The sequence below is a fragment of the Sceloporus occidentalis genome, unplaced genomic scaffold, assembly GCF_023333645.1.
Source record: "Sceloporus occidentalis isolate IW3139 unplaced genomic scaffold, rSceOcc1.0.p SCAF_9, whole genome shotgun sequence".
Classification (NCBI taxonomy): domain Eukaryota; kingdom Metazoa; phylum Chordata; class Lepidosauria; order Squamata; family Phrynosomatidae; genus Sceloporus; species Sceloporus occidentalis.
In genome coordinates, this window is record NW_028316989.1 from 20,919,061 (window position 1) to 20,940,935 (window position 21,875).

The 21,875-nt window shown below is 40.5% G+C and overlaps 1 pseudogene; it reads right to left on the minus strand.

The window, feature by feature from the left end:
* Positions 1-9,169: 9,169 nt before the first annotated feature.
* LOC149307017 (transmembrane protein 45B-like) lies at positions 9,170-13,770 on the minus strand (annotated as a pseudogene).
* Positions 13,771-21,875: the final 8,105 nt, after the last annotated feature.

The following is a 21,875-nucleotide window of genomic DNA, read 5'->3' on the forward strand; positions in this document are numbered from 1 at the left end:
TTGAATAACATGCATTATTTATTCCAAACATGAACATCAAAATCTCATTGAGTTGACCTGGAAGAACCATGAGTTGAAATTAAATTGGTTTTAGTGTTCCATAGATGCACAAAATATACATACATTCTACAGCAGTTTGTTTAATAGGTGATGTTTCAGCATCATGTTCTTACAAATCACAGACTTACATTGCATGTTTCAACTAGTACTGAGATAGATTTGATTTTAGTAGTCAACAAGCAGTAGTCCCCTCCACAATCTGTCACTTTCTTTGTATGATATAGTTGTGTAATAGAGGGCTTAATATATGGAATAACAGAGCAGAAGTGAAATTCATTTCCCATTGATATTCAGAGACATAACTGTGTTAGTTTGGAATATCAATGCCTGTAGTGATCTTGTACAGTGGGCCCTTGGTATCCACTGGGTTTTGGTTCCAGGACCCTTTGGAGGATACCAAAATCCGTGAATTCTCAAGTCCCATTAAATACAGTCGGGTATTAAATACGGCCGACTATTGCACCTTTGAGACTGAGAGAAAGAAGTTGTAACAAGCTTTTATAGACTTCCAAGGTCTTCCAAGTGATAATTGCATTTGATTTCTCTTCCCTGAAACAATAATGTTCCTCAACATCAGTGCGCACTACTCTCTGCCATCTTTTCTTCTCCAGTTATTTATTACATGTATCTCCTTCTCCAGTTCTTTAATATACAGTGCTCCTGCGCCATACGCAGATGCACTATAAGCGGCTTCCAGATTACGCTGCTATAAAACCAATGGTGCGCACACCTGTGGTGCGTGTGCCGCTGCGTGCGCATGCACCATTGTTTTCAATGGGACACAAGCATATGCGGATTTCCCCTTACGTGGGAGAAAACTGTTCAAAACACTTTAAAATGAAACAATACCCCAAGCTTTTACACTAAACTTTACACTTCTACATTAAACACCCTTTACACTAAACTTTACACGGCTACGGAGAGGCTATAGCCCCTTGCTAAAACAAGTTCATAGGCTGCCAATCCACTTTTGGGCAAAATCCAAAGAGGTGGCTATGACGTTTAAAGCCCTACATGGTGTAGGGCCAGACTATTTGAAAAACCAGACATGTGTACTAAATCTTCCTTTCCAAGTTGTTTCAGAGGAGGAGGACATTCATCATCAGATGCACTGAGAAGAGCAACTAGGCCTTTGTGCCTTTGTCGGCTTGCTCACATTTTATTGCTGCATCTCTCCCCCCCAGAAAAAGCCTGCAAAAAATACATCATAGTTTAAAGGCAAAGAAAGTTAAACATACTGTCAACTAAGCAAGACATCTCCGTGTCCTTCCAACAATAACATAAGGATGCTGGCAGAGATTTAATGCTCTGTATGCTTTAGGCACCAGATCGTGTCTCATCTTGGAAGTTAAGCAGGGCCAACCTTGATTAGTACTTGTATGGGAGACCACTGTTGAATACCAGGCTCTTATTTCAGAGGAAGGAACTGGCAAAATCCTATGAAATTCATGGGGCCGCCATAAGTCGACAGATAACTTGAAGGCACATGCATGTGCACATATAGACACAACATGCATGCTGGACCAAGACCTAAGAGTCCTCCTACCCACAGGCTTAACACATTTCAAGGTGATCACTTTTATGTAATTCTATTGATTTCTCTCTGCAGAATATGTGAAAAGGACTGTTGAGTTGCAATATGCTGAAATTCAACTGCCCTCTTGTGACTGTGGATGGGATTTGTAATTCTGTTCACTTATGTTTTTATACCATCTTTTCTTATAGGCTGAGCAGCAAGGCTGCTGCAAGTGACACAAACAACACTTTTGGTGATAAAAGAGGCTGCAGCTTTTATTGGTCACAACTTCGTTCCTTTATTTTGTATGGCGTGTTTTCTCCCCACTCCCTTACGATTAGGTTTATTGAGGTTGTGTTAAAACTTGCTTAACTATATGAATTACGTCACGTTATGCAATTCAGTTGTAAATGCATGATGTAGTACACGAGGTAAAAACATGTTTGCAGTAAATATTTAACATTTGCTGACACAACTGCTTGGAGAAATGACGGGGATCATGCGTCTATGTGGTTGGACTGCAACTCCTGTCACCCTTCAACCTTGGCAAGGGCTGATGGAAGATGGATCGATGGGAGATGCCTCCCATCTCTGGTTTAGCATTTTTCGTTTCCCTTACACTTTCCACTGAGTAGTTGGTCAGAAACCGGTAGACAAAGAAGACAGTGAATACTTGTTGCACTATAAATGTATGACCTTTTTTAAAGGTGAGAAGTCGAAGGCTTTCATGGCCGTCATCCATCATTTTTTGTGCGTTTTTGGGGCTATGTGGCCATGTTCTAGAAGAGTTTATTCCTGACCTTTCCCCAGCATCTGTGGCTTTGGCATCTTCAGAGAATACTTTTTTAAAACTTGTTTTCCTGATATATCAAATTCTTGTTTGATATTAGCATAAGTGCTTTGCTTGTTTGGCATGAAGTATTTCTGGCAACATGACAAAATCTAGCTATTTTTTTTTTTTGGATTAACATATAAATTTTAGACCAGTAACTTTTCTTCTTCATCTGAACCTATCATATATGAAAAAAGGGAGACCTTTTTATTTTGAGGCCCTCCCAACACTGATTTGAAACAGTCTGTGCCATTTTCAACAACTTACCATTTGTTGTTGTTGTTCCCTCAAGTCATTTCCGACTTCTCGTGACCCTAAAGCAACCCTATCATGGAGTTTTCTTGGAAAGTTCATTCAGAGGGGGTTTGCCATTGCCATCCTCTGAGTCTGAGAGAGTGTGACTTGCCCAAAGTCAGTCAGTGGCTTTAGATGGCCGAGTCAGGATTCGAACCCTGGTCTCCAGAGTCACAGTCCAACATTCAAACCACTTTACTGGCTGGCTCTCCATACATCATCTTATTTTAAATTACTGCAGAAAGTAAATTTTATATTAGTGGACCACATTTTCCTCCATACATTGATATGGACATTATGCCCAAACTATTGGGCCTACCTTATCATGTACTCTTTTACAGGGTCATCTTCTGTCTCTAGTGTCATAAGCCATTTATGCACATTTTAAATTATAAGGTTATCGTCTTTACACAACTCTAATTAACACTCATTTTCTCTAACTCTTACGGCATGTTTCCTTGTTATGGAGCCACTCCGGGTGTCGGTGTGAGAAACAGCATGAGAACTGTTTCAAATAAACAGAGGCCGGGGATCCAGAGGGTGTGATAATGACACTGCTTTAATTAAATTTGAGAACCCAGTCTTCTCTTACCTTTTTACTCCTCAACTTTATTGCTTACCAGTAAAATAATGTGATAGATGATGGAGATGAAGAGAACAACAGCGGCATAATGCCAGGAGCAGCACAAAGTCATACATATCATGGATACTTGTGCAACTTTAGTACACCAAAATGCAAAGGAGAAAGAGGAAGGAAGCAGAGACACCTGGCTGAACAAGAGACTTATACATGTGAAAGGGATCTAGGAGTCCAAGTAGACCACAAGTTGAACATGAGTCAACAGTGTGATGCGGCAGCTAAAAAGGCCAATGCAATTTTAGGCTTCATCAATAAAAGCATCGTGTCTAGATCAAGAGAAGTAATAGTGCCACTATATTCTGCTTTGTTCAGGCCTCACCTGGAATATTGTGTCCAGTTCTGGGCACCACAATTCAAAAAGGATGTTGAGAAACTGGAGCGTGAAGGACCCAGTGCAAAAGACCAAAAACAACAAAGCAAAAAACCCAGGCAGGCTTCTGTGTTGATTAAATCCAAACTATTGCACTTTGAAAGCTGAGGACAAAGGACGAAAGTGGGACATTTTAAAAGCAGCTGAAAAGTGGGCTGACACAGGATGGATTGGGACTGTCTCTGTCAAACTGGGACAGTTGGAGGATATTCCTCTCTGCAATAACCATTAAAATACATATGGAGACATCACACTGGTGAATATCACTAACAGCATGCTAGCGAAATGTTTCCCCCACTTTCCAATATTTCCCTTCTTATATATAGAAAGCATAATTTCCAGGTACAGGTTTTGTGTGTGTGTGCATTTGTCTCTATGAAAAACACATCTTGATTTCCCTGAAAGAGTGATTGTTTAGGTGTGCATATGGCACAGAATCAGAGGACAGGACTATGTGTACTTAGTCCAAGCTCAAGACTCTTTGGCACCTGAGATGAAAGTCAGTGTGTACACAGGCAAAAGCCAAGAGGTCTTGGCAGAAGATGCTTATTTTAGCACGGGTGCCAAGACAACATCTTCCACCACAAACAAGAGAAGGCATGTAAAATGTGTGGTGTGGCTTTTCCTTTTAGAACAAAATGAGTGGTGGAGTGTGTGGAAGGGAAAGATAGAAAAAGGGAATCAGCAGTAGGCCAAAAACCCTAAATCAATAAAGGGAACCCCCTCTTCTCATTTCCACTGGGTCTCATAAAAGTTGATAGGTTCAAAAGTTGGATGTTATTTTGACAAAGGATTAATTTAATTGATCCATTTTTTCATTTTTTTCATTTTCAGCTAAACTTATTTTAGAAATAAAATTAAAACAAAGTAAGACCTTTGAATGTTTGCTGTTATTTGCCAGGAAATCAACTTTGATTTATGGCAACCCTATGAATGAGAGTCCTCCAAGATCTCCAGTCACCAACTGTGCTGCTCAGGTCTTGGAAACTCAGGGTTGGAGCTTCCTTGGTAGTGCTGTCTCCCTCTTTTCCTACTGCCTTCCATTTTACCCAGCATTATCACTTTTTCCCAATAGGTCATGTTTTCTCATGCCAAACGTGGCAATCTCAATTTAGTTGCCTTGGCTTAGAGTGAGAGTTTGGGCATGGTTTGATGAATGTTGGACCAAGCAGGAAAGTGGCTGCTAAGGTTGCTTACTGCTTGCAATAGACACTTGTCACAACCAGTTTTAATTCAGATGAAAATGAAACTCAGGCAAACCACCCTCAGTCTAGTTATTCAAAGAAGGACACTGAACAAGAAGAGAAACTTGTTCCTTCATGCTGCACTTCCCATATTAGGTCTCTCTTCTCCCTAAGGTCCAAAGCAGGTTTTACAGAGGATGCATGGGCACAGCTGTCCTATATTCACGTCTCACATCTGCTTCATAAGATCTAGGGAATCAGCAGGTGACATAAGTGGCAGCCTGTGAAGTAGATGGGAGCATAGAAAGGCTGATGATAAATGATGTTGTATTTGAATGTTGGATTAGGACTCTGGAGACCAGAGTTCAAATCCCTGCTTGGCCATGGAAGCCCACTGTAACTTGGCAAGTTACACTCTTTCCATCTGAGAGGAAGGCGATGGCAGATCCTCGCTGAACAAATCTTGCCAAGAAAACCCCATGATAGGTTCAGCTTAGGGTTGCCATAAATCAGAAATAGACTTGCTCACGCACCTGAGAAAGCAGACCAAATCTTCAAAAGCTTACACTACAATAGCTTTCGCTCATCTAGTATGTATGTATGCATGCTGTAGATCTGAGAGAAAAACAGCTGTGCTTTCATCTCGGCTGCAACTGGATGGTTCCTGAGTGCCAAAGAACCTGGAGTTGGCTTTGTGCAAAGAGCTGCTGAATCGTTCCTTGCATAATGGACATATTTGTGTGTAAAATGCACATCTCCAAAGAGAAAGAGTTGCAAATACTGTACTTATTTCATAGCTAAAGATGCAGCTCCACGCACAGGGTGTGCTGGTAGACAACCAAAACAAAATTGCAAAAAATATTTTGAAATGGGTCAAGTAATATTAACTACACCCTTGTGACTATTAAATACAGAGTCTACAATTATCTAACTGCAGGTATGTTCAGCCGCACACCCACATTTCATCTGCAAAATTGGAGCAAACATAGCAAACTGATTTAAGTTTAGGACTGCTGCAAGGATTGCTGACAAATGCTTTATATGCTCAAGGAACATTGGTAAAGTGCCAAATATTGCTGCCAGAATTTAATGAGGAACCACAAATACAGGTGTATCATGTAAATAAAAATACCTAACTTAACTATATATGGCTATTTATATGCACAAGTAATAGAAAAACAACCGTAACACCACTTGGTTCAATCTGTATAAACTTATTACCATCTTTTAGAAAAGCAACAACATGGAATTACAACCAATTCAATTGTTGTGGCGACAAAGGCATTAGCAAGGCACTCCTTTACAATACTGATAATAACAGAGTAATAATGAGCAGAAGGAAATCCTTCACATTTGTTGAAAATGAAATGTTACCAGTGCACAATTGTAGAAAATAAAATATTGTCAGGCAGCAGAAAGCCAGCAGGAGACAGCAAAGTGTTAGCAGACAGCAGGACGGAGTATCCCAGATAGTTTTCCTTTTCCGTTTCGCCAGATAAACTTCTTCAGCCGTGTAGCTGAAATTCAAACAGTAATGTATGAAGCTCTAATTGTGATGCCTATCGCTCACTGTCAGAAGATTCTTACAGAAGAGATGGCATGTTAACATTTTCTATTGGCTGCCAATATTTTATTTTCTACAATTGTTTGTGCACAGGACCAGCAACAGCCCGAATGCACTAATGAAGGGACATGCAGTAGAGAGTGCTCCCAATCCAGTATATATGCACTGCCCTCCATTAATGGCGTCGTGGCAAGAATGGGGGTTGTGTGATAAAGTCCTAAGTCCCAACTGAAATCAGTTGTAAGCTTTTGGATCAAAACCTCATGGTTTCTTACACTTGAAGAGACCCTTAACCTCAAGGAGCAATCTTACTTTCAAAGAGCCTCTTACTCCTGAAGGCGAACAAGTGACTCAACAAGCTATAGGTTGAAGAGAGATATTAATTAACCCTAATTGAATCTGAAGTCAAAGGCTTTCATAGCTGGCATCCATAGTTTTTGCTGTTTTTTTCGGGCTGTGAGGTCGTGTTCTAGAAGAGTTTATTCATGACGTTTCCCCAGCATCTGTGGCTGGCGTCTTCAGAGAATGCTGGCATGGAAGAGAGTGGGGTCTATATACTGTTGGTTGAGAGGAAGCATTTACATGTTAATCTGTGTATTGTTCTGTCATTGAATGGCAAGGTCTCAGGGAGTCTCTTTAATTAATGATCCATTGTCTGCTGGGAAACTCTCCGTACCTTGGGTGGTTTTCCTTTGCATTTGCTGGATCTTGATTTTGGTATTTATACCCCACTCTCTTCCATGCCAGCATCCTCTGAAGATGCCAGCCACAGCTGCTGGTGAAACATCAAGAATAAACTCTTCTAGAACAAGGCCTCATATTCTGAAAAACCCACAAAAAATAATTCAATCATTTTTGCAAAATAAAATTACTGAACTAGACATTAACAGGGTTCCTTTAGTAGCCTCACCAACTTTCAGCATTTCATGGCCTTGTGTCATGAACTAGAAGGCCCCCCTTCCCTGTGCCCAACAAAAATAAAGTCTGAAGTTAACAGAAGAGCCTTTATTGGAGGGATGGAGGAAAGGTCTTGCTAGGAAGATGCTTTAGATAAGACTGGCAGGACAATACAAATACAATAAATAAGTACAATAGCAAATTTCAGCTCCACCACTCAAAATCAAAAAGCTGTTATGGAAGTTTATTTCCACCCCTTTAATCTGGCACCAAACAGTTTTCTCAAAACATCTTGCAATATACATAAAGTTTTCCAAACAGACCAAAGAAAGGAATTCTTTCCCCACATATTTTCTCTCCTGTTCCCAGAGCATCAGGACTTCAAATAGTTAACTCTCATCATTACTTTTCAAAGCAGTAACCCAAATTCTCTTTCTCAGGGTGGCACTATCGCTTCAGGACAACAACTTCCTCTGCCCCTGGGTTTTCTCAAACCATGAAATAGACATACACATTTTGATTTTAACACAAGAACTTAACAATTCCATCAAAACACAATATTAAACTTATGCCTTTTGTCTTGTCGTAAAACTCATCTATCACTTGTAAAATATCCCAGGATAATTCTTCTCTCCCTTTTATTAACTGCATTCTTAATCAAACTTATAACAACTAAGCAAACCTTAACAGAGCACTGATTTCTTTAATTCTTTGCATAGATTTTTCAGGATATTATTTACTTTGATATATGGCAAAATAAATCTGCATAATCGATCAGTTTGAACAAAAGCTTATAACATTTCGAAATGCAACATTCTCATATGCAACTTGAACTAACAATACAACAAACTTAAAGCAAGCTTATTATAATATAACCGAACATAACATATTATAATCCACATTGTAATTCAAAAGCATGTTTTGCAAGAGCAGGACTAGTATGTTCCCCCTTTTCTTGTGTTTACTGAACATAAGCAGAGAATACCTGAAATGGGTTACCTTGCTAGCCTTTAGGGTAGCAAAAATACTTCTACTCAAAGGATGGAAAGGGAAATAGTCATATTCCAGGGTTGAGTGATTAGAGCATCGAAAAGAAATGGAAACACACACTCAAATAAAGTACTTCTGCAGAAGAAGGTAAGTCTTCCCATTCATTTATTTAATTCATATTGGTCATCACTGAAAATAGCAGCTGAAGCACAAATAAAGGCACAGAAAAGGGAGTTAAATCACGGGTTGATGATGCTTGATAAATTTACTGCACAATAGCTACATCTCAAGAGAACCAGTGTGGTATTAGTAGTATTAGTAGTAGTAGTATTAAATCTTGATGAGAAACCCCTGTGATAGCTTCACCTTAGGGTCACCAAAACTTGGAAGCACACAGCAACAAGCTACATATCCTGGTAGAAAATTCTGCAGGAATTTACGAGTTCTTGCAACTCTGCACCAGCACATAAATTTGGGGTATTGGAGGTGATGTTACAGAAAACACAAAGCTAATATAAAGACAAACCCAAACCCTTTAGAAAGAAAAGATAAAAGCAACACCTATTAGCTAGTTGTATATTGATTGGGATGTCAAGAGGCTACCTTTACCCTTAACTTTTTTACATATAGATTGGGACCACAGAGAAGATAGTAGGGAGGCCCATTTAAAGACAAAAGGCCTTTTTAACTGAGAGGTCTTCAATTAAACTGCAGATACAGATATCATCCCAAGGTAAGAGTTCACTTTTTGTTCATTTTTAAAAATCAGAGTGTAATTTTAGAAACTGTATGCAGAGCTTCTCTGAAAAGCTCAAATTAAATCTATTCTTCATCAGATCCATCAAGAAGAGCAGTGTAGGTTTTTGTATCATCTTGGTTGAACTTCTGAATTTCATTTTCTGTGCCTTCAAAGCCTCCTTTCTGTGACCTAAGAAACCTGCAGAAAGCAAATTGAAGTTCAAGTGGAGTATTGGACATTCACATGGACACGGCAAAACCTAACTACAAATGGGCACAATTATAGCTTTTGCCATCATGAGGCTTTCATCTCTCATTCCCAGATGAGTCTTACATGAAAATGAGTCACAAATATATGGTGGTCCACCATCCTTCCCACCTTTATATATTTTCAAGTGATCCATTTGAGGTCCATCTATTCGCTTTCTCAGTGTCCTGCAAAACTTTGACATCCTGAAATTCAGCTGCCTCTTCTATGAATTTTCGTTGTATTCCTGACTACTGTATGCTAATTGCTACTTTGTTTAATTTAAGGTTGTCTTTTTTAAAAATGCACCCTAGGTGAAGAGTAATATTAATGTGAAGGGTTAATAACTATAGAAGGGAAACCATTTGATAAGATTCATTACACTTAATGTTTCTGCTTTGCCTGGATAGGGAATCCTGTTCTTTCTCACTCCTTAACGGATCAGCTTCAATGCTTACCAGTAGACGATGCCATAGACGATGGAGAGGAAGAGAACAGTGCCCTGGCAGTGCCAGCAGTAGCACATGGCCATAAAAGAGAGGGTCTTCTGGTCATTATGATCCCAGCTGGGAGCTTCCCAAAGTGGGTATAGCACAAATCCAATCTGGGTGAACCAACAGAAGAAGAGAGAAGCATCTCAATTTCTGCATATTAAATATTGCCCATCATTTCTTAATGGCTGACGTAATTACCCAAAAGGGTGGTCTGGAGCCGCCTGTTTTTCCTCCAGAGGGAGCCTGCAGCAACCAAACTGTGTGGGCTCCCTCCGCACCAAAAAGAACCCGCTAAAAGCGGGTTCTCTTTGGCGCACATAGGCACCACCATCAGTGTGCCATTAGCGCACTATGGTGCATCCATGATGCCACACACTGGATTCTACTGGCTCACTATCAAACCCAATATCAACTACACGAGGTGTCTGTCAAGGCTGCCTGTTAGCACCTGCATTGTTTAATGTTTATGTTAATTCATTAATAATTGATTTACGGGATAATGACGACTATGTAACCCCTAAATTGGGACCCGCCATCAGTGTGCCATTAGTGCACTGTGGTGTGTCCATGATGCAAGCATGGCGCCTGGACATGCGGATGCTGCACTGCACTCGTGTCATCATGACACCCCCGTGTGGATGGATGGCCACCATGATGGTGCCACTGCCGCACACTAGGGCTCAGGAGAGTGTGGACGCTGTGCACTCCTGAACCCTAGTTTCGGCTTGACGACAGCACTTCCCGCCCGTCTGTCTCAGGCCTTTTAAAAAAACTTTATTTGTTAAATTGTAAAGCATACCATCAAACAAGATGTATCAATGAAATCAATATTCCCTTCCCCTATTATCCCTCCCCCCCAGCAGTTAATTCTACAACAAAGAAAAGTAAAAGAAAAGAATGGTGTAAAACTGTACCTCCCTATAAGAGCCTGCCCGTGTGCTAAGTTTTGCAAGAGAAGCATTTTTCTTGGTTGCAACACCATCGTGAGTGCATTTGGTGAGGACATGAGAAAGACAGTCTCCTCAGTCTTCTGTGGGCTGCTCCCAAATTTTGCAAGCATTTTTAATGCCATTTTAAAGGCATGTGTCACAGTAGCCAGACCAGGATTCTACAAGAATAGTGGCAGTTGACACACTAGCTTTAACCTTGCAAAAGCAATCCTGGATGCTGCAGAAACCTGAGCCTCCCGGCCCAAGTCTGGATACAGGAGTACATCCAAATTTAAAGTCTCACATTTCCAAATTATGTTAATAATTGTTACCTGGAAGAAGTGTGGTTATCTGTCCCTGGTACCTGGTGTTGTCAGTGAATTTCATGACTTGGATTTTGTAGTGCTGGGCTTGAGATGGTTAGATCCAACAGTAGAGGGAGAAGCCCACCCACATTCATTGGATGGTGAATCCGCTCTAGCTTTTAACCTGAATGCCTTAGACAGCTGCTTTAAATTTCAGGCTAAAACCAAAAGTGGATGCACTATCTCAGTGCCAGAGGAGATGTCAAGCTCTGCTGCTTAGAATTGCTTAGAGTTGCCCGGTCATACCTTTGAACTGGAAAATCCATCTTGTATTGATTTTATCTGGTGCCATGCTTTTGCTACAGTTAATTTCCATTTTTTAGGATGTCTTTGTACAAAAACGTTTAGGGATCTGGATGTTGCTAACATTTTTTAACAGTTTAACCCAAGGAAGAAAAGAGCTATTTTTTGTGCCTGAGTGGAATACTTGTACTCCAAAGACTATCCCGCCCAGTGAGAAATTCTTTTAAAAAATGCTCATTGTCTAATTGGAACTGACCTGCCACATCCAAGTTCCCTGGGTAATGAACATGGAAGTCCTGAACAGTTCCAGGACTGGGTTGTTTCTCAACCACACCTTAAGCAAAGAGCAAACAGCTCCACTGAATATGGGGATTAAGAGGATGTAGTGAATGTACTGATCCAGAGTAGACACCCGGCCTGCGTGGGTGTACAAGAGTAGCCCTGGTAGAGACAGACAAAAATACAACAAACTTTGAGTCCCTACATTGGGAGAAAGGTGGGATATAAGAAAATAATAATAATAATAATAACAATAATAATATAAGTTATCAATTATTGTTGTAAAAATTACACATACACTTTTGAAGGTCTGAAATTTCACATAGGATAACATCTTAGCAATACTGAGAACAGAAAATTAGCTGTTTCCTCAGCTGATCTCTTTATGGATCACAGCCATCACATTCTCCATTTCTGGGTACTAGAGAAACATTTTCCCCCAGAGTGACAACATAACTGAAAGGCATTTGATAATGATGACTGATAACTTAATTCCTTATGGTTTAAATCAAGGTTGGGCAGAATGTGGCCGACAAGCTGCATTTGGAGCCCTCTGGATCTAGGCTTGCCATATCCCGCCTGTGGGCGGGACTTTCCTGGTTTTGGGCGGGTCCACACGGTCCCGCCCCGGGTTGGCCCCGCCCCCGGGATTTCCCCCGCCCCCGGGCTTTGTTGCAAAGTGTGCAACAGCGGTGGCGGGGGAAAGAGAGAGAGGCCTCTGTAGGCCTCTCTCCTTTGGCGGGGGGCTTCCCTCCCCTCTTTGGCTCCGCTGGAGCCGAGGGAGGGAAAAGAAGCCTCACCTGCCGAGGCCAGACTTCTTTCCCCGCCTGAGCTCCGCCGGCAAAAACGGAGCCCAGGGGGAAAAGAAAGCCTCCCTGGGGGCGGATTTCTTCTCCGCTTGGGCTGCGTCCAACGGAGCCCAGGCGGAGGAGGAATCCTCCCCTCAGAAAGGATTCTTTCCCCCCTGGGCTCCGTTGGCAAAAACAGAGCCCAGGGGGAAAAGAAAGCCTCCCTGGAGGCGGATTTCTTCTCCGCCTGGGCTGCTTCCAATGGAGCCCAGGAGGAGAAGGAATCCTCCCCTCAGAGAGGCTCTTTTTCAAATGTAGGACCAAAAAAAAAAGGTCCTACATTTGAAAATTTTGTCCTACATTTGTCCCGGTTTGGAGGTCCGGACTAATGGCAACCCTATCGGATCCCTAAATACGGGCCTTGGGACCCCCTCTGAAGTCATCTGAACCCCCCCAGTACCACCAATTTTTTTCTTAAAAGGTGGAGGCCAATTTTCAAGTAGGTTTTTTGTCCCCAAATGAGCCCAAACTGCCTAAAACTGGAGCACTGTTCACCCCTTAACCTTGCATAGCCCCCATAGCCTTCTGAAAACACCAAAAAAGACAAAAAAATCTGCAGAAAATCAGCCAAAATGGCAGCCAGAAGTGATATCACATCGTGTCTGGTGTGCTGAAACACACTGGTGTAGTCCACCAAATGGTGCTCAGAGGTCTTTTATATACTGGCTGATTGATTTGAGGCATATGTGTATAGATTTATGTATCGGTATATCTTCTGACTATTATTATGTTTGTTTTGTCACCATCTCTTTTCTCTTAAGAGCCCTTGAAAAAGGCTGTAGTTGTAGCCGTACGACAACTTCTGGGCCAAAATGCATTGGAGCAACTTGAGGAATAAACATTCTGAGACAGTCTCTCTTTTACACTGGGTGGGCCTTTCACACTACACAGTTACAGTGCTATCATTCCACTTTAAATGCCATGGTTCCATCCCTTGGAATCTTGGAGTTTGCAATTTGGTGAGGTACTACAGCTCTCTGGCTGAACATCCTAAATATACCTCCATAATCTACAAATCCCAGAATGCTGTAGGACATTGCCATGGCAGTTAAAACAGACTATAACACTATAAGCATGTACTGTGAAAGGGTCTCAGGTTCACCATCTAGCTCTGCCTTGATATGAAATGCAAACTTACCTTCATTGAAAAGGGACAGATATAGTAGGAAGTAATCGAGTCCCACAGGAATCTGGAACTTGCATTGAGTGAGTATGCCCACTATGCCAGCGAATACGAATGTGATGTACATTGTTGAATGTTGCCAACGGTGAAGAAGCATCCACTTGTGGGTGTCCTTGTTGTAAAGTTGGAAGAAGCAGGGGCCTTCAAAGGAGCATTGCTCCAATATAGTTCCTAAGATTCAAACAATGACTTCTGGTTATTTCTGATGGATGAGAGATATATTGGAAAGGGGAATCATGTGTTCAGCTATTTCCACTATATAAATGTTTCTCAAATGGTGGGACAGGGCCACAGGTCTGTGCGCAAGAGTTGCTCAAAGGAGGGTGCAAGACCTGGCGGTCCTGATGCTCCTCCTCCTCCTCCTCCTCATCATCATCATCATCATCATCATCTCAAACTTTTTTATGTGCAAAATTTACACGTGTTGAATTAAATATTGAATTCAGTTAAGCAAAACTGTTCTAATTTGAATGATGCTATTTCCTTATAAAATCCTAAAATATGAATAAGTTTATTACGGACAAAGACCAGTCTCAGTAATAAAATAGTACATTAAAAAAAAGTGAAATAATACACACAATGGACAGCTTTGATTTAAACTAATAAAAAGATAAAAGCCAAATAGTAAAATTGAAAACATTACATTTCAGCTATGGTTAAAATAAATTTCGAGATTGAAAAATAGAATAGTATACTTCCAATTTCCCTTGGCTGATAAACTCCTGTTAGAAGTCTGGAAGGCTTGTCCCTTGTAGTACCTGCAGACGTTCCTTATTATAAGGGATGCCCCCTTTCCTTTTATATAGACTGAACAAGATGCCAACATATTCCCCCAAATAACAACAACAACAACAAAGCCCTGTATTTTCGAGTGAGGGCATTTCATAAAAACAGAAACGTGTGCATAATGTAATGTATGAATGTGGACAATATGTTAATTTTACAGAGAATCACGGTGGCTGACACCAATACTTTCATTTGGTGTTTAGGCAGGGCACAGACTTGTCAATAGCTACCTCTTGACTGTCAGCCCTGTATGATATGAATTTCAGAAGTCCCTTATTGCTATGTTGAAAACCGAGCAACGCTACTAGCATATGAAATTGTTTTCTGTGTACTTAGATTACAGGGAATAATGAATTAAGGTTATTTCTGTTAAGAGTCAGAACAGAATAACCTTCTTGATAAGGGTATTCTACAATATGTGGGCACCTGAGTGACCCACAGGGAGTAGACCCCTTCCTAATTCCTATTCTGGATTATTATTATTATTATTATTATTATTATTATTATTATTATTCCTTTGAGGAGAAGGGTTCAGAGTGTTTGCAATCAAACAAGGATTCCTTTATTGAGAAGGTAGATAATGACAGATAAGATGTCGGAGGTATGCGGCACCAGACCTGTATAATGCTTTCAAAAGATATGCCCGGCCAGCCTACCCTTTTGTTATTATCTTCTGGGGGAATCACTTTGTTTAACACTTTACTTGTTAAGTTAATAGAAAACGATATGAATACGGCTGGGGTTTGCTTCCAGGATCCCCTGTGGATAACAAAATCTGTGGATGCTCAAGTCCCATTAAATATAATGGCATTGCAAAATGGCGCTCCATATATAAAATGGAAAATCAAGGTTTTCTATTCGGAATTTATACTTTTTGGGAATCTTTTCAAGCCGTGGGTGCTCAAATCCATATATAAGAAATCCATGTATAAGGAGGGCCAACTGTATTGAGAAAATTAGATTTCATTTAAAAGTAAACTGAACATGGCAGGAGCATTGGGGGCGCAGCTTACACTTTCTAAACTGCTAAGGGACTGCTTAAGTGCACTGATAAGCGGTATAGAAATGTACTTACTATTGATATTATACTCCCACACCAATAAAGAGAGGATAGTAACCTCAGATTTTGGATTATATATTTGTCTGGGTCACCTCTTTACCTTAATACACAGCAAAGGCCTGTGGAAAGCTTGAATCCCATTTTGGAGGAAAGGCAGGGTATAAATCCAATAAATGAAATAAATAAAATGTAGAGTGACTGCTAGACCTGTTGGATCCCAGTGCCATCCTTATAAATTCAGACTCTGCCTTAAGCACAATAATGTTTTTTGTGTTTCTACATGGTTAGATGTTCTCCAACAGTGGTCTCTAGGACTTCCAGATGATTTTTACTTCACCTTGCATCAATCCCAGGTAGCATGGCCAATAGCTAGATATTCTGGGTATTCAAATTTGGGAGACCAATATTTGAGAAACGCTGCTCTAGAATATCCTCAAGGTCCTCCACAAAGTGAGAAACAGATCGATGAGGAAAAGCTTCTGTGAATGTAACAAATTTGTGACCACGGGTGTCTATATATCCCACTTTACAGGGGATGATCCCCCATCTGAAAGTGTCTCAGAGAAGAGCCTTGTATTATAAGGTACCTTCCATATAAAGGGCTCTCTAGTCAGGCCTTTCTTAAACATAAAGAGGAATGTTAAGAACAGAGAAGGATTGGAAGGGCTCCTCCGCAGTTATCCCCAGGAGACCAAATGGATGTCATTTGCCACAGTTTTCCCCATTCAGATGAGATGTGTTGCATTTTTATTTAAAATACAGGCGGGATACAAACCGCCACTTTGTGGCGCTTCCCCGCCGCCGCCGTTTGCTCCGTGCGGGAGCTGCAGCAGCCAAACCGCGCGGCTCCCGCGCGGAGCAAAAAAGAAGCTCCATTTCGGAGCTTCTTTTTGTGGCACCTCTATGACATCGCGAGGCGCCTGGCGCAGACTCGCGACGTCATAGGCGCCGCGACACGTCTGGACGCTATGCGTCCAGTACGTAAAGATGGCGGCGCCCATGTAGAAGGGGCGCCGCCATCTTGTACGTATAGGATACGTACTAGGGTTAGGGGGGTGCGGAAGCACCGACCCTTCCTAACCCTAGTACGTATCCTATACGTACTATATGGCGGTTTGTATCCTGCCACAGTAACTTTTTCTAAAGTGACATCTTTCTCTATAAGCTAAACCATGCAAAGTTTTGTGCGCATGTGTCTCCTTTTGATGATGCATATGTCACCGTCCTAGTTCAATTAAAATAATAATCATTTTTAAATTTGATCGATGCTTAAAAAAAAGGAATGAAAGTTTTGTCTTATATTTACCTAAGGCACCGAAGAATCCCATGACTCCCCATTCCAGAAACTCTATCCAGCGGACGAGTTTTTTGATCCGTAGAGAATACTTTGACTTCTGGCCAAGGAACCTCAAAGGGTGTTTTATAGCCGATAGGAGTCCAAGGAATATGAATAAACACCCTGGAAATGTGTGTCCTATGAAAGTTCCCATACTTGAGGCACGTTAATGGTTACAAACTGGATGGAAGAAGAAACAAACATTAAAACAATGCTTCCAAATTGAAAAGGGAGTAATATCTGCCAACGTTGCACATGAAACATTGGAGTTTATCAGCCAGAGGGAAATTGGAAGTATAATCCAATGGCAATCCGAATGCAATCATGGGGTTTAACGTTATTGCATGATAGACTACCACACTCAATTTTGGGCAATGGGAAGTCAGTCCGAACGCAATCATGGGGTTTTACGTTATTGTGTGATACACTACCACATGCAATTTTGGGCAATGGCAAGCTATTTTCGGGCAATGGGAAGTCAGTTCAAACGCAATTCGAATTCATGTAAATTTGCTGAACTAGTGAATGCGTTCTGGCCCCACTTTCTTTTCATTCGAAATTAAGAGAACTTCCTCCTGTGTGATAAACTCCTATGATTCATTATACCTTTGTGATGATGAAGCATTCAAACAGAGAGAAACTCCACTGTTCTGCCTAAACCATTCTTCTGTACCTTCTGTAACCTCCAAACATTCCCACCAGACAAAACATTAAGTAAATACATCAGCTGGAAACCACTTCTTTTAGCCCATCTATTTTGGGTCTACATGATATGGTTGATTTAGACAAAGTAACAATAGTAATGAAAGATAGGACTATAGATAGACATGGTGAGGCCTGGAAAGAATTAATTAATATTTGGAGACTAAGATGGGGCCAAGCGTTGATATTACACTTCGATATAGAGCAGAGTGAAAATGCTCCTCAGCAACAGAAAGTAGCTTTTGATGCTCCTATTGTAGTAAAACGTACTCCATTCTAGGTTTACTTATTTTTGTCTGAGAATTTTCTTTGTTGAATGGAGGTATTATTTTAGATTCTTCTTCTTCTTTTTTAATCATTTAACTTCTGTTCTTATTCCCCTCCCGTACAAAATAATGTAAGATTTGGAATTAGAATACAATTATCGATGGATAGATAACGCTATTTAATAAGTCTCATATATATGAATCTGTCTATATATTTATATATGCATTGGGTTAAGTAATTTTCATTGTAAACCTGAGAACCAAATTAATTTAGAAAATGTTATGAAAAATGTGTAGGATAACATCTAATAGGAACAGAATATAAGAAGGTCAGATTTACATAAAGAAACAACCAACACTGAGGTGGAAGGAATTAAAAAGTCATTTAATGATTTGTAATAATAATAATAATAATAATAATAATAATAATAACAACAACAACAACAATAATAATAAAGTTGATTTATATTTCCCACCTCTCCCAAGGATCGAGGCGGGATTACATCAATAAAATAATATAGTAATACAAATACAATTGATAAAATTGTAGAGGAGTACAACGAAGGAATTTAAAGATGTATGATATCAATGCTGCATTATTAGTCTTGGTTGTCTGCTACTTACAACCAGAGAATACACACACACACACACACACACACACACACGCATGTGTGTGTGTGTTATTTTTTGAGCTTCTTATTTTTAGTAAGAAGATTAAAAACACTTAACTCAGATCTCACCCCACAATGGCTTTTATTGGGTCAAATTACTTGATAGTGATATAGAAAAACATACAGCTCTTCCTACTGCTTTCTGTATGTTGGTCTGCCAGAAAATGTTACTCCTGACAATTACCTTGCTGAGAAGGTTAAACAACTGAAGCTAGAAAAGTACCCTTTAAAAGTAATGCATTCTGTTTTAATGCATTCTCATTAAGCAAATACTGTTCACTTCCAATTGGGATAAATGGCTTAGGCTAGCCACTGGCCCAAAGTCACTCTGTGAGCTTCGTAGCAGAATTGGGATATGGACATGCCTCTCTCCAATTCCAATCTGTAAATCACACTGGCTACATTTTGATGATAGTGCACTACATTCAGATGGTTAGATAAAAATGGAAATTGGACACAGTTTGGTAGCTTGCTCAGCCAAGGCTATGTTTGCTTGAGCGCTCAAAAAACCCTTTCCAATTTCAGAAAGCTTCTCTGAAGTACATTTCACCCACTTGGTTTGTGTCCTCAAAATGCAGGAATGTAAGTATTAGTTAATTTTAAGTAACTGCTGTATATACTAATGTATAAGTCTAGAAATTTTAGTCAAAAAATTGACCCCAGAAACCTGAGTCGGCTTATCCATGGGTCAATATGAGTACCATACTCTTAATTCTTACCTCCACAAAAGGAGCCAACCTCTGATGAAAGGCAAGAACGTAATCTGCCTTGGAAGCACTGATCACTCTCTATTCTCTCATCCATCCAGCCTTTAGCCTGAGCACAAACAGTGATGTCTGCTTGAATTGTGTAAGTTGTTTGGCATCGTTTATTTTGCTTCATTCTCTACATCCTTTTTTTTACATGCCCCTAAGTTTTACCATCAACTTATCCATGGGTCATATCAAAAGCCATAATTTTGGCCCCCAAAATCTGTCCTCGGCTTGTACATGGGATTGACTTATAGTCAAGTATATAAGGTAGTTGTTGCATTCCCATTCTGATGTTTAAAAACATGTTTCTACATGTCTTGTTGGAGAAAGCAGAGCAGAATATTAAAACTTTGGTTCCTTTTGCCCCCAACAGTCAAGCTGAATCAGAAGTCCTTAAACATCTTGAAGAATAAAGATTCCAAGGTAAAGTCAAGTATTTCATGTAAGTGATGCTATGTGGGTGCAATTAAGTAAGCATACATTGAGATGATGCTGTCTGCATAATATTATAGTGACAGTGTTATAGTTTTTGTTGCTGAGATTCCTGAGAAGCCATAGGTCATGACAGGTTAGAATTACAGGCAAAGTAAAAAGTAGATGAATTATTACCTACTTTGGATGATGGCCATCCCACTTAGGATATTCTTAGCCTTTGCCTTTATACCAGTATCCTCTAGCCAGCTTAAATGTGGTGCCTGTCTTTCAAGTAAAAGCAACAAATGTATTCTGTGATTTCTAGGTAAGCAATGACCCACAGGTTGCAGCTATTGAGATGAGACTCATCTCAAATGGAATTTAGTTTTGTTCTTCCAAAAAGATGGGAAGAGCATAAGAGGGAACATACATAGCCACACACTTTTGGCCTCTCTTGAAAGATTTCAAGGCTCTTTTACCAGAACTGGAGGATGCAAGCAGGATGCTAATTATCTTGCTGGGAATCACAAAGACAAAACACCAATTTTATGGGCCAAGATTCTTTATTGCCTTATTGCAATTGGCTGGATTTTCACATCTGCTGGGAAAGGCAAGTGGTGCTCCCTTGGGCATTTGGTAGCCAGAGGAAGGTACAGAACATTCAGGAGCTATCCAGCTGCTCTCTAGCAACAACCTATGCACAGTATATATGTGTAGTACAGTACCACACAAAATCCACAAAATAGTCTTAACTTTATTGTGCACATTTTGGTTGGCCAAGAAAGGTATTGCTGTTTTGTTTGGTCGAATCCCTGCTTGGCCATGAAAACCCACTGCTAAGCTTTGGCAAATCACACTCTCTTAGTCTCAGAGGATGTCAAAAGGAAAAACCCTCCAAACAAATCTTGCCAATAAAATGATAGGCTCGTCTTGGGGTCACCATATGTTGGAAACAACTTGAAGACACACAACAACAACAAAAGAAACAACAACAATTGGATCTTGCATATGCCTAGGGTAGCAACAAAGTTTTAAGGGCAAACATATATACCTCCTATTATTTACGAATCAGAGCATGAAGAAGAAGGAAGTCAAACACATACTCAAGTACTTGTGTAAGGACAGGGTAAATCCTCTCATTTATGTATTCATTTATTTATTTAGCATCTGCCATAACTGAAAATGGAAGCTGAAGCTGAAATAAGGACACAGCAAAGGGAGCTTTGTCTCAGGTTGATAATCTGTGCGAATCTTATACTTCGGCAGCTATATTCCAGAGTAGAAAATCCTGCAGGAACTTCTCACAGCCCTGTATTTATACAAGTCTTACAGCCCTGTATTTATAGATAAGCCTGAAGGGGTTATAGAAAAACTAACTCAGGGGCTTGACAGACTGCCCCAACCAAATCGTGCAGGCTCCCTCCGCACCAAAAAAGAAATAGCTCAAAGCGGGTTCTTTTTGATGTGTGTGGCTGCTCCCATGAGTGTGCCATTGGTGCACTGTCATGCTTCGATGACACAAACATGGCACCATGACGTGAAGACGCTGCACCGTGCTGCACATGCATCACCATGGCTGCCCCCTGTGTGGACTGGAGGCCACCATGATGGTGGTGCTGCCGTGCGACGACTCAGGAGCATGTGGATACTTCACACTCCCAAGCCCTAATTTTGGCTCCAGGCTGCCGCAAACCAGTGGTCTGTACCAGACCTCAGATACTTAAACTAAAGTTTGGACCAAAGACCAAGTTTGCAAAGGAGACATAAAAGCAATGCCCATTAGTTAGGTGGATCATGAGAATGCCATGGTGCAGACCATGTTAGAAGGAAAGTCCATTTAAAGACAAAAGGTTCTGAATGGAGATGTCTTAAATTAAAGCAAAGATAAAGATCTCCACCCAAGTTATGAGTTTAGATTTAAAAAAAAACACAGTGTGTACATTTATTAGGTGAGTGCCGCCAGGTTCAGGGTGGCTTGCGTTCCCAAAAGAGCTCAAACTAGATCCTCTTCTTAATTCCCCATCTCCTATCCTTCTCCTCTCCCTGGACACTATTATCTATTCTGAAAGGGGCCAGCTAGTGCTGACCTGTAACTGAGTCATGCTCATCCTTTTTTTAAAAAAGAAAAGATACTTTCTAATTTGCTGAAGCAGAGGAAACCTGTGAGGATGGATCCAAATGACAAAGTACTGGGCTAAATGGAAAGGAAGCATAA